Consider the following 9,714-nt stretch of genomic DNA (forward strand, 5'->3'; position numbering starts at 1 on the left):
TGGATGTGAAGAAGACTCCATCATTGCAGAAGGAGGTGAAACCAGAGAAAAACAGAATAACATGGAGCCTTTAGGATCAGTGGGGTCTTCTTTGTATGGAGATTAGAACTCTGGCCCTGGGGCTAGCATTAAATCCGGTGATCAGTTTTAGTGTGTATCCACATTAGATGGGAAAATCCAGTGCTTGGAACGACTCGCAGCGAGGCCTAGTGATCAGCGCTAGACAAGCCAGGGTCAGGATTTTACTGCCAACCTTGTGGGTTCAATATTTGGTGTGACTGCCCTTTGCCTTGAGAACAGCATCAATTCTTCTAGGAACACTTGCATGAAGTCAGGGATTTGGTAGGGTTATAGTCAGGTGTATTATTAACCAATGATACCAAACAGTTAATCACTTTTGTATGTATGTTCAACTACGTTCATATTGCAGAAGCCTTAAAAATAGGCAAGGAACAGCCAAACTCTCCTACAGAGGTTAAGGCTGTGTAAGAAGTTTCATGTCTCTGGTCATACCTGTACATCATGGCAAGACACAGCGACAATACACAAGGTAGGCATCAGCGAGGTCTCTCCCAGACAAAGATTTCAAAGTACAAGGTTTCAAGATGTGCTGTTCAAGCTCTTTTGAAAAAGCACAAAGGAATATGCCGCTTCCTTTCAGTCATGTGTTTCCTATGTACAGGAATAGACGTCTGACCTGTCATTTGTATAGAGGTAAGTATGTTCTTGTCATGAGCATCTCTGCTTCTTTTGATGCATCCCATTATTTCAGTTTTGTACAGTTTGTGTTTTGGAGCCAAGGGCATCTCCTCAAATAGGCATATAAATATATATACACTACCAGTCAAAAGTTTGGGGTCACCCAAACAATTTTGTGTTTTCCATGAAAAGTCACACTTATTCACCACCATACGTTGTGAAATGAATAGAAAATAGAGTCAAGACATTGACAAGGTTAGAAATAATGATTTGTATGTGAAATAACATTGTTCTTACATCACACTTTGCTTTCGTCAAAGAATCCTCCTTTTGCAGCAATTCCAGCATTGCACACCTTTGGCATTCTAGCTATTAATCTGTTGAGGTAAGCTGGAGAAATTGCCCCCCACGCTTCTAGAAGCAGCTCCCACAAGTTGGATTGGTTGGATGGGCACTTCTGGCGTACCATACGGTCAAGCTGCTCCCACAACAGTTCAATGGGGTTCAGATCTGGTGACTGCGCTGGCCACTCCATTACCTATGATAGAATACCAGCTGCTGCTTCTGCTGTAATTGGCTCCAACCAAGCGCTGTCCACTGGGTATGGCATGGCGGTGCAGAGTGATAGCCTTCCTTATTCAGAATCCCTTTTACCCTATACAAATCTCCCACCTTACCAGCACCAACCCCAGACCATCACATGACCTCCACCATGCTTAACAGGTGGCGTCAGGCATTCTTCCAGCATCTTTTCATTTCTTCTGCGTCTCACAAACATTCTTCTTTGTGATCCAAACACCTCAAACGTGGATTCATCCGTTCACAACACTTTTTTCCAGTCTTCCTCTCTCCAATGTCTGTGTTCTTTTGCCCATCTTAATCTTTTTCTTTTATTGGCCGGTCTCAGATATGGCTTTTTCTTTGCCACTCTGCCCTGAAGCCCAAAATCCGGCAGCCGCCTCTTCACTGTAGGTGTAGACACTGGTATTTTGCAGGTACTATTTAATGAAGATGCCAGTTGGGGACCTGTGAGGCGTCTGTTTCTCAAACTAGAGACTCTAATGTGCTTATCTTCTTGCTTAGTTGTGCAACGCGGCCTCCCACTTCTTTTTCTACTCTGGTTAGAGCCTGTTTGTGCTGTCCTCTGAAGGGAGTAGTACACACCGTTGTAGGAAATCTTCAATTTCTTAGCAATTTCTCGCATGAAATAGCCTTAATTTCTAAGAACAAGAATAGACTGTGGAGTTTCAGATGAAAGTTCTCTTTTTCTGGCCATTTTGAGCGTTTAATTGACCCCACAAATGTGATGCTCCAGAAACACAATCTGCTCAAAGGAAGGTCAGTTTTGTAGCTTCTGTAACGAGCTAGACTGTTTTCAGATGTGTGAACATGATTGCACAAGGGTTTTCTAATCATCAATTAGCCTTCTGAGCCAATGAGCAAACACATTGTACCATTAGAACACTGGAGTGATAGTTGCTGGAAATGGGCCTCTATACACCTATGTAGATATTGCACCAAAAACCAGACATTTGCAGCTAGAACAGTCATTTACCACATTAGCAATGTATAGAGTGTATTTGTTTAAAGTTAGGACTAGTTTAACGTTATCTTCATTGAAAAGTACAGTGCTTTTCCTTCAAAAATAAGGACATTTCAATGTGACCCCAAACTTTTAAACGGTAGTGTATACACACATAATAAAGGCACATATACTGTATATAATAGGCACTTAGGGTACTATTACACAGAACAATAATCGAGGGCAAATCGGCCCTATCTGGCCGATTATCGTTCGGTGTAATAAACACAACGATCAGCTGATGACAACGATCATCGGTTGATCGTTGATATAGGTTTGGACCTATAAATGTCAGGCACTGCCGGCGCGTGACGATATGCAAACTGCATACATTACCTATTAATGGTCCAGGGCTCCTACTGCGCTCTCCTTTCCCCGGGTCCGCTGCTTCTTCAGAGCGGCCTGTCTTAGCTGACAGGCTGCTCAGCCAATTACTGGCCGCAGCAGTCCCCGCCTGTGATTGGCTGAGCGGCCTGTTAGCTAAGACAGGCCGCTCTGAAGCTACAGCACTCGGGACCCGGGGTGAAGCGGACCCGAAGAGGAGTGCAGCGAAAAAGGTTTTCCCCCATTCCCTCCCCACGTAAAAAGTTATATAGATGCATAATATACATTGATAGCGAATTCAAGCCCCTTAGCCCACTTTCCCTGGTCCCGCTGGTACCAGAAGTGGCTGACTTCCAGGTTGAGGCAGGATCATCTTACAGCCCCGGGCCGCCATACGTCACGGTCCAGGGCATTCCTGGGGCTCACGGGCACTCCCTCCCTGCCTTGGCACGCCTCCCTTGCGCTCTGCTATTGGTTAGCGTGTATAACAGTAATTTCACTACTATTAGAACTGCGAGTCCCAGCGCACCCAATGTCCATACACTGAAATGACATGTGTATGGCCGTCGGGTCCTCTGGGACTTGCAGTTCTAATAGTAGTGACATTGCTGTAGATAGCGCAGCAGGGTAAAGCAGGTCATACACTGACAACCTGCTTTACCCCGCCACGCATTACCCCATATACACCTACATGTGCCCCATACACTATACAGTACCATCAGGGGGGGAGGGACGTCCCTGGAGCTGACCCCGCAGTGTACTGTCCCCAGAGAGCCCAGCAGCTACCACCCCTCTGCCCGGCTCTGTTATCTACCCCCCACAGTGCACCAGCCCGGACAGTCCAGCAGCGATCACCCCTCTCCGTTATTGCCCGGCTCCATTATCCACCTCCCGGTAGACGGCAGATGGGCTCAGTGTGTCCAGGGCTCGGGAGCTGTCAGCGTTGCTCACCGCGCGCCTCCGGCCACTGCACCCCCGTGATTGTGGGAGTTGGATAATGGAGCCAGGCGATAACGGAGAGGGGTGGTAGCTGCTGAGCTCTCTGGGGACAGTACACTGCGGGGTCATCTCCGGGGATGGCCCTCCCCCCTGATGGAACTGTATAGTGTATGGGGCACATGTAGGTGTATATGGGGTAATGCGTACTATTAGACCTGCAAGTCCCAGCGGACCCGATGGCGGCCCGGGGCTGTAAGATGATCCTGCCTCAGCCACTTCCAGTACCAGCGGATTTAGTGTAAGGCCAGGTGAACACTATGTATAACACTGGGCGTTCTGCAGTACCGGACGGATGATCTTCACTTCTGGTTAATTCAGATGTGGGCGCATCTCTGTGCGCCCGCATCCCAATTCACCGCTGCACACAATGGAGCATGTGGCTGGAGCTGCATGCTCCATTGTGTGAACTGAAATATCTTGTGCCGCCGCTATTCAATGAATAGTGGCTGCAGAAAACTGACATGTCAGTGTTTCGTGTGGCCAGATGGATTCACGGCCGGAGCGTATAGTATGTGTATACGCTTCAGACGGGATTCCATTCATTCCAATACAACGTATGTTTTGTCACGATCCCCGTGACTTAGGTTCTGGCTAGTAGGCAACCGGGCTCACCTCGGACCGTCTTGGATCAGCTACCAACCAGAACCTAACACCAAGCTACACTTTTTCTGCTGCCACCACACGTCACAATAAGGCTGACGTGACACCTTACCCTTATGCACACCTAAGGCAACTACAAATTACATCTATCACAATCTTATGGTAATCACTTACCCCTGGTAACGTTTTACTTCAGAGACATAGGGCCTTTTTAGAACACAGGAAAGCTCTTATTAAAGTGAAATTTAATATCAAATAAAAAAGGACAGTGCATACAGTACAGGTCACAATAAAAAAGAGATGGTACAAAATATACAGACACATACACACACAGTAAAAACAGTTCTTAAAATAAAAAGGAGAAAACCAGAACCTACTTTGCTATCGGGCTGTTTGGAACTGGAACGCTATGGGGATTAGCAGGAACGGCGGGCCAACACACTCATAACAAGTTCCCCAAGTGTTGATCCCACCGCTGCCACCAATTTGTCACGACCACGCGCGCCAACCTGCGCCGGCCCTGACAAGGGGGAGGGGAATCCTAACCACACCAGGCGGAAAGGATCTAAAACAAGGACCAAAATGGGGGGGAGAAGGACAAGACAAGTAAATCAAAGGAACTTGGGGCTCTGGACTCCCCTGGGTTGCTCTAGCCCTACAGGTCGATTCACCTCACGCACTCACGCTTTACGCCCTGCTCCCGGGCCGTAACTCGAGCGTAAATCGCCACCTGCCGCCTTCCGCACACCCAGACACCAGACACCCACTTGGCCACGAACACTGCCTGCTCGTTGGCCAACACAAACACGACACTTCGCTATATCTGGACCCACCAGTCGCTGTCATACACGTGACCCACTGACCGCAGCCAGACACACATCCACGAAGCACGCACACCGAACCTTGCTATGTTGGGACCCACCGGCTGTCGTTATACACGTAACCTTCCAGCCGCTGCCAGACACCCAAACACAACATACATACACAACTTTGCTGCCACCACCCTATCTATTACCTTACTGGGGAGACAGGGAACCCCAAGAGTGTTCCACTCGCAAGCAGACACACCCACACGGTAGAGTAAGCCACCCGGTCATACACTATACGGTCACACACCGCACATGCACTCTTCCTGGAGCTAACTAGGTTCGTTTAGGCTACAAGACAAACCATCAAACTTTTAGGTTTAATGCATTAAAATGGACAGTACTTGGTTACAAAAAGATGGTTACAAAAAGACATACAGACACTGCAAACAATGAAAACAAAAGGGATAAAATAAGAAAGTTCTAATACTTAGCACAGGAAGCGTCGTATAGGTTCTTCCTTCCCAGGGGATTTGGGCTTAGAAAGTGGTGCACAAACCAATTCGATTGGATCCCCAACTTTGTGACAATTACATGTTCCCTAGGTCTCACTTTTATGTAAGACCTGAAAGGGTTGGGCTGAGGGCGTCACCTGACATCTGTAACTCAGCCCCTTTGGGCAGCGCTTCAGCTGCCCCCCTCAGCCCTCAAGGGAACACACTTGGACATATCAAAAAAGATACTTTCCCAGGCACCATATCAATGGTACGGGCCCCAGCCCTTGTTCATAATTTATATCTCGTCATCCTGATTCCTGGCATATCAAACATCATATGCCTCGGACACTCAGAAGGTGAGATACCCCTTATGGCATGATGAGGACAGGTAGACAGGCCATGTTTGGACTCCCCGCGATGTCCTCATCATAACCGACACTAGGAAATTGGTTCTGTGGCTCTATGTTTTATCTGAAGAAAGTTATGGAAGATTTCATATTCCTATTCCTTTCCTCAAAGAGAGTTCACCCCCTGCTGGCATGGAGTCCGTGAGCCTGCCTCAGAGGTGCGAAGTCAACACTCTAGTCACAATCTACTCCACCATCTTCTTTACAGCTCCATGCTTATTCCCCCATGCAGAGAGACTTTTGGTCTTTTACACAAGGTAATCAGACGGCCTGACTCCAAGCTAATCAATAAGTCCATATGATTAACTTGCGTCAGCTATGGGTTATTGCCATTAGACTAAATCTATAAAATATCAATCACAATCTATAAAATATCCACTGCATGAATACATATAAACCACACCACACCTAAAACCACTTTACATATTCATGAATAAGGACAGGGCTGTCCATATTCCTTACACCTCCCCCTTTTATGAGATGGCAAGGGAGATCGATTCACAGATCATCTCCCGGCCATCTCCATGCTCCTTTTCTCTAATGGGACAACCCATTAGCAGGGGGAAGCACATTCTTTCTGACCAAGTCCCAGAATTATGAGAGGAGGTCAGCCGACCTCTCACACAGATATCAAGTATATCATAACCACTGGTGGCCACAATTACAGAGTTTACATAGCAATGGTACAGGAAACATCCTCCAATCTTAAGAAAGTCCTCTAACTTCCTAGAATCCCAAGGCATCTCATGAAGAGGTCTCGTCCCGGCCACCCACAAACTGTTGATATCTGGGGGGTCAGTTTTGATGTTGAAGGGCCTCTCATCTTTGACTCCTCTCGTAGTTAGAGAGACAACAAGTTCATTGACCAAGGACCCCAATGATCCAGATGGATCCACTGAACTTTTTCCACCTTGTAATCCATTTGGATAGTCCATTTTAATAAGGACTCCAACGGTTCCCATCACCTCCATGGTTTCCTCCACACAGTTCCTAGTCTCTGCATCTGGGAACTCTTTAGAAATGTTCTTGTACTTCAGGCTGCATTTAGCTATAGGAACACCGTCCATGCCTTCCTCAGTTGGCTTATGGACAACAGCCTCCGCTGCAGGATGTCCCTCCTGTATGGCAACACAAGAAAAATCTTCAGCCCCGGCATCACAGGGCCCTTTACATATATCACAGTCTCCCACATCAGTATCTGCTTTATCAATGGGATACTCCACGCTAATGTCCATACCTCCACCAGGTTCCTGGACATTGGAGTCCTCGGACTCCACACAGCTTTTTGGGGACAGCTCCCTAATCCCAGGGTGGCAGGCTGTCCCTTGCACAGATTTGGACTCTTCACACTGCTGAGACACAGAATCCATAGTGGCAGGAACACAGTCCATTTTCAAACTTATGGGGGCTTCCGGGCTGACCACCCCATCTCCTGTTACAGACATCAGGGTTCCTTGCACCACCTCCACCATGCAAAACATCTCAAAAGGACAGTCAGCCTCTTGGGTACCCACCACCTCAGCATCAGTGGGTTCACAAGCAATATCCTCCTTCGACAGTCCATTTAGATAAAGTGGTGTCTCCAGGGAGGGGTTACACCAGATGCTAGTGGTTGCAGCACTTCCCAGGTCCTTGGAACAGTCCAACAATCCTCCACCATTTCCCACAGGCCCACATGTTGTAATATTACAGTCCTTGCCATCGGTATCACACAGTACCTGGCTGGTTCTGCTGATCTCCTCCTCAGGTGCTGCTGTGTTTTCCATAACTGGGGTCTCCACATGCTGGAGTGTCCTCGGCTCCACATTGGTTCCCAGCCACACACTAGTAGCCACCTCTTGTTCTGGCACAGTCCTTGTAATAACAGTGTCCTTGGGGTTTAGCATCTTGGCACTCCTTTTTCCACACTCTTGGATGAGTGCACGTTTAATGGTGTTATAGTCCTGGTAAGCCTCCACAGGTAAGCAAACCAAAGTTTCCAGCAGGTTTCCCCTAAGGCAGCAGATGAAGTTGTGTGCCCATTTTTCCGCCGGCACATAGAATTGTAGACAAATCTCTTCAAACAGAGGCCCCAGGGTGTGTAGGTCCTCATCTGTCTCCATGATGGGCAAATAGTCAGGATCGGGCCCATACAGCATTGCCCCCACACAGCTCCCAAGCAGTTGTGCCAACTTCCTCTGGAATTCTCTCATAGCTTCTATCTCGGGTTGGACGTATTTCAGGCGTATCAGGGGCTCATATATACTTAGATTCCGCAGGTACCTTCGCAGGCAGATATCTATGATCCTCATGGTTTAAAAATAAAACGATAGAAAAGAAAAACAAGATAGGGGAGGGGAATTGTTTGCACGTATGTCTACAGAACAAAAATCAAGCACTGTGTTTGTCTTGTATGCTGGTCCACCTCGCAAGGTATCTACCAGCCTTTAGTGTCAGGAATAATTCTGTAAACCAGACACTAAAGCCTAATCACACAAAAAGGTGATATCCCACCGCTGCTAACCAATTTGTCAGGAACACTCGCGCCAACCTGCGCCGGCCCTGACAAGGGGGAGGGGAATCGTATAATTCACTGACGCTGTTGCAAATTGCAAAAACGGCTGTGATTTATGCAAAATGTACGTTGTGTGAATATGACCTAATAGCGCATGTTGAAAGGCATGCATGATGTTGGTTGATCGCAGTTTTTCAACATGTTCCGATTTGTGCAGCGAGAGCCTGCTGCACATCGCTCCTTGCAACAGATGCTTCCCACTCACTGTGTGTGTAATAGCACAGGCAGCGAGGGGGGAACAAGGGGAAGCGAGCGCTGAGCTGACAGGTCGACGCTCACTTCCCCTGTATTATTGGGACGTGTAATACAGCCTTCAGCCTTAGACACAGAGCAGGAAGAGGAGCATGGGGCAGCCTGCTCATTTTACTGACCCTGATCATTTTAATTATAGACAGTTACTCTTTAAGCTGTCCATATTATTACAATAAAGTCGGCCGAACCCCCTACAACGTATTACAATAGATAGAACGGAAAGAACAGTCAGGTCTATTGGATCCTTTTGTTCTTGAGGAGATAAGCCACTAAAAAAGAAGTCTGGCAGCAGCTTTCTACCACCTTCCCATACACACACACGTGTATGTCTTGGTCTTTGCCATTTTTCAAATTGTGCTAATTCTGGGTGATCTGCTGATTGTGGGATCTTTATCTCTACGTTTCGGACGTGTATTTTCGGGTCTGTGTTCTTCTGATTTGCCATCTCTAGTGTTGTTTCCATCAAGTTGTGCAGAGATGAAATTGTGCCCCCCACAGGTCGATCTCCTGGAGGGTTCGCCTCCTCTTCCCATCATTATTATAACTTCGGATTATCCATGGAGGTGGGCTCTTCCTGCTCTGTCCTGTGTACCTGCGCCCCCCAGCCTCTGACCTTTGACCCCACTCTTCTATTCAATACTCACCCCATTATGGTAGATGTCATGCTCGGGCAGCAGACAATGGTGACTTGGCTGAGCCACCGTGTAGGTAAATGAACCCTGGGTGGGGATTTAAGCCGTGAAGACTTTCTGAAAAGATGTCAGTGATTAAATATAAGAGTCAATGGGAGTCGAGTCTGCAGCCATCACGTAGAGACCGAGTCGCTTCCTTTAAGTCTGTTTCCATAGCAACTGACGAGGCCGCGTCTTCATAATGTCTAGTAATGTGCGGAACGGGAGTCTTAATGGACTTCACTCAATAAACTGACATTAAGACACGGACATCCTGGTTGCCGTGGAAACAACCACCAGGGACGAGGGTAGAACAAGGTGTG

Source organism: Dendropsophus ebraccatus, chromosome 12 (assembly GCF_027789765.1).
Source record: "Dendropsophus ebraccatus isolate aDenEbr1 chromosome 12, aDenEbr1.pat, whole genome shotgun sequence".
NCBI lineage: Eukaryota > Metazoa > Chordata > Amphibia > Anura > Hylidae > Dendropsophus > Dendropsophus ebraccatus.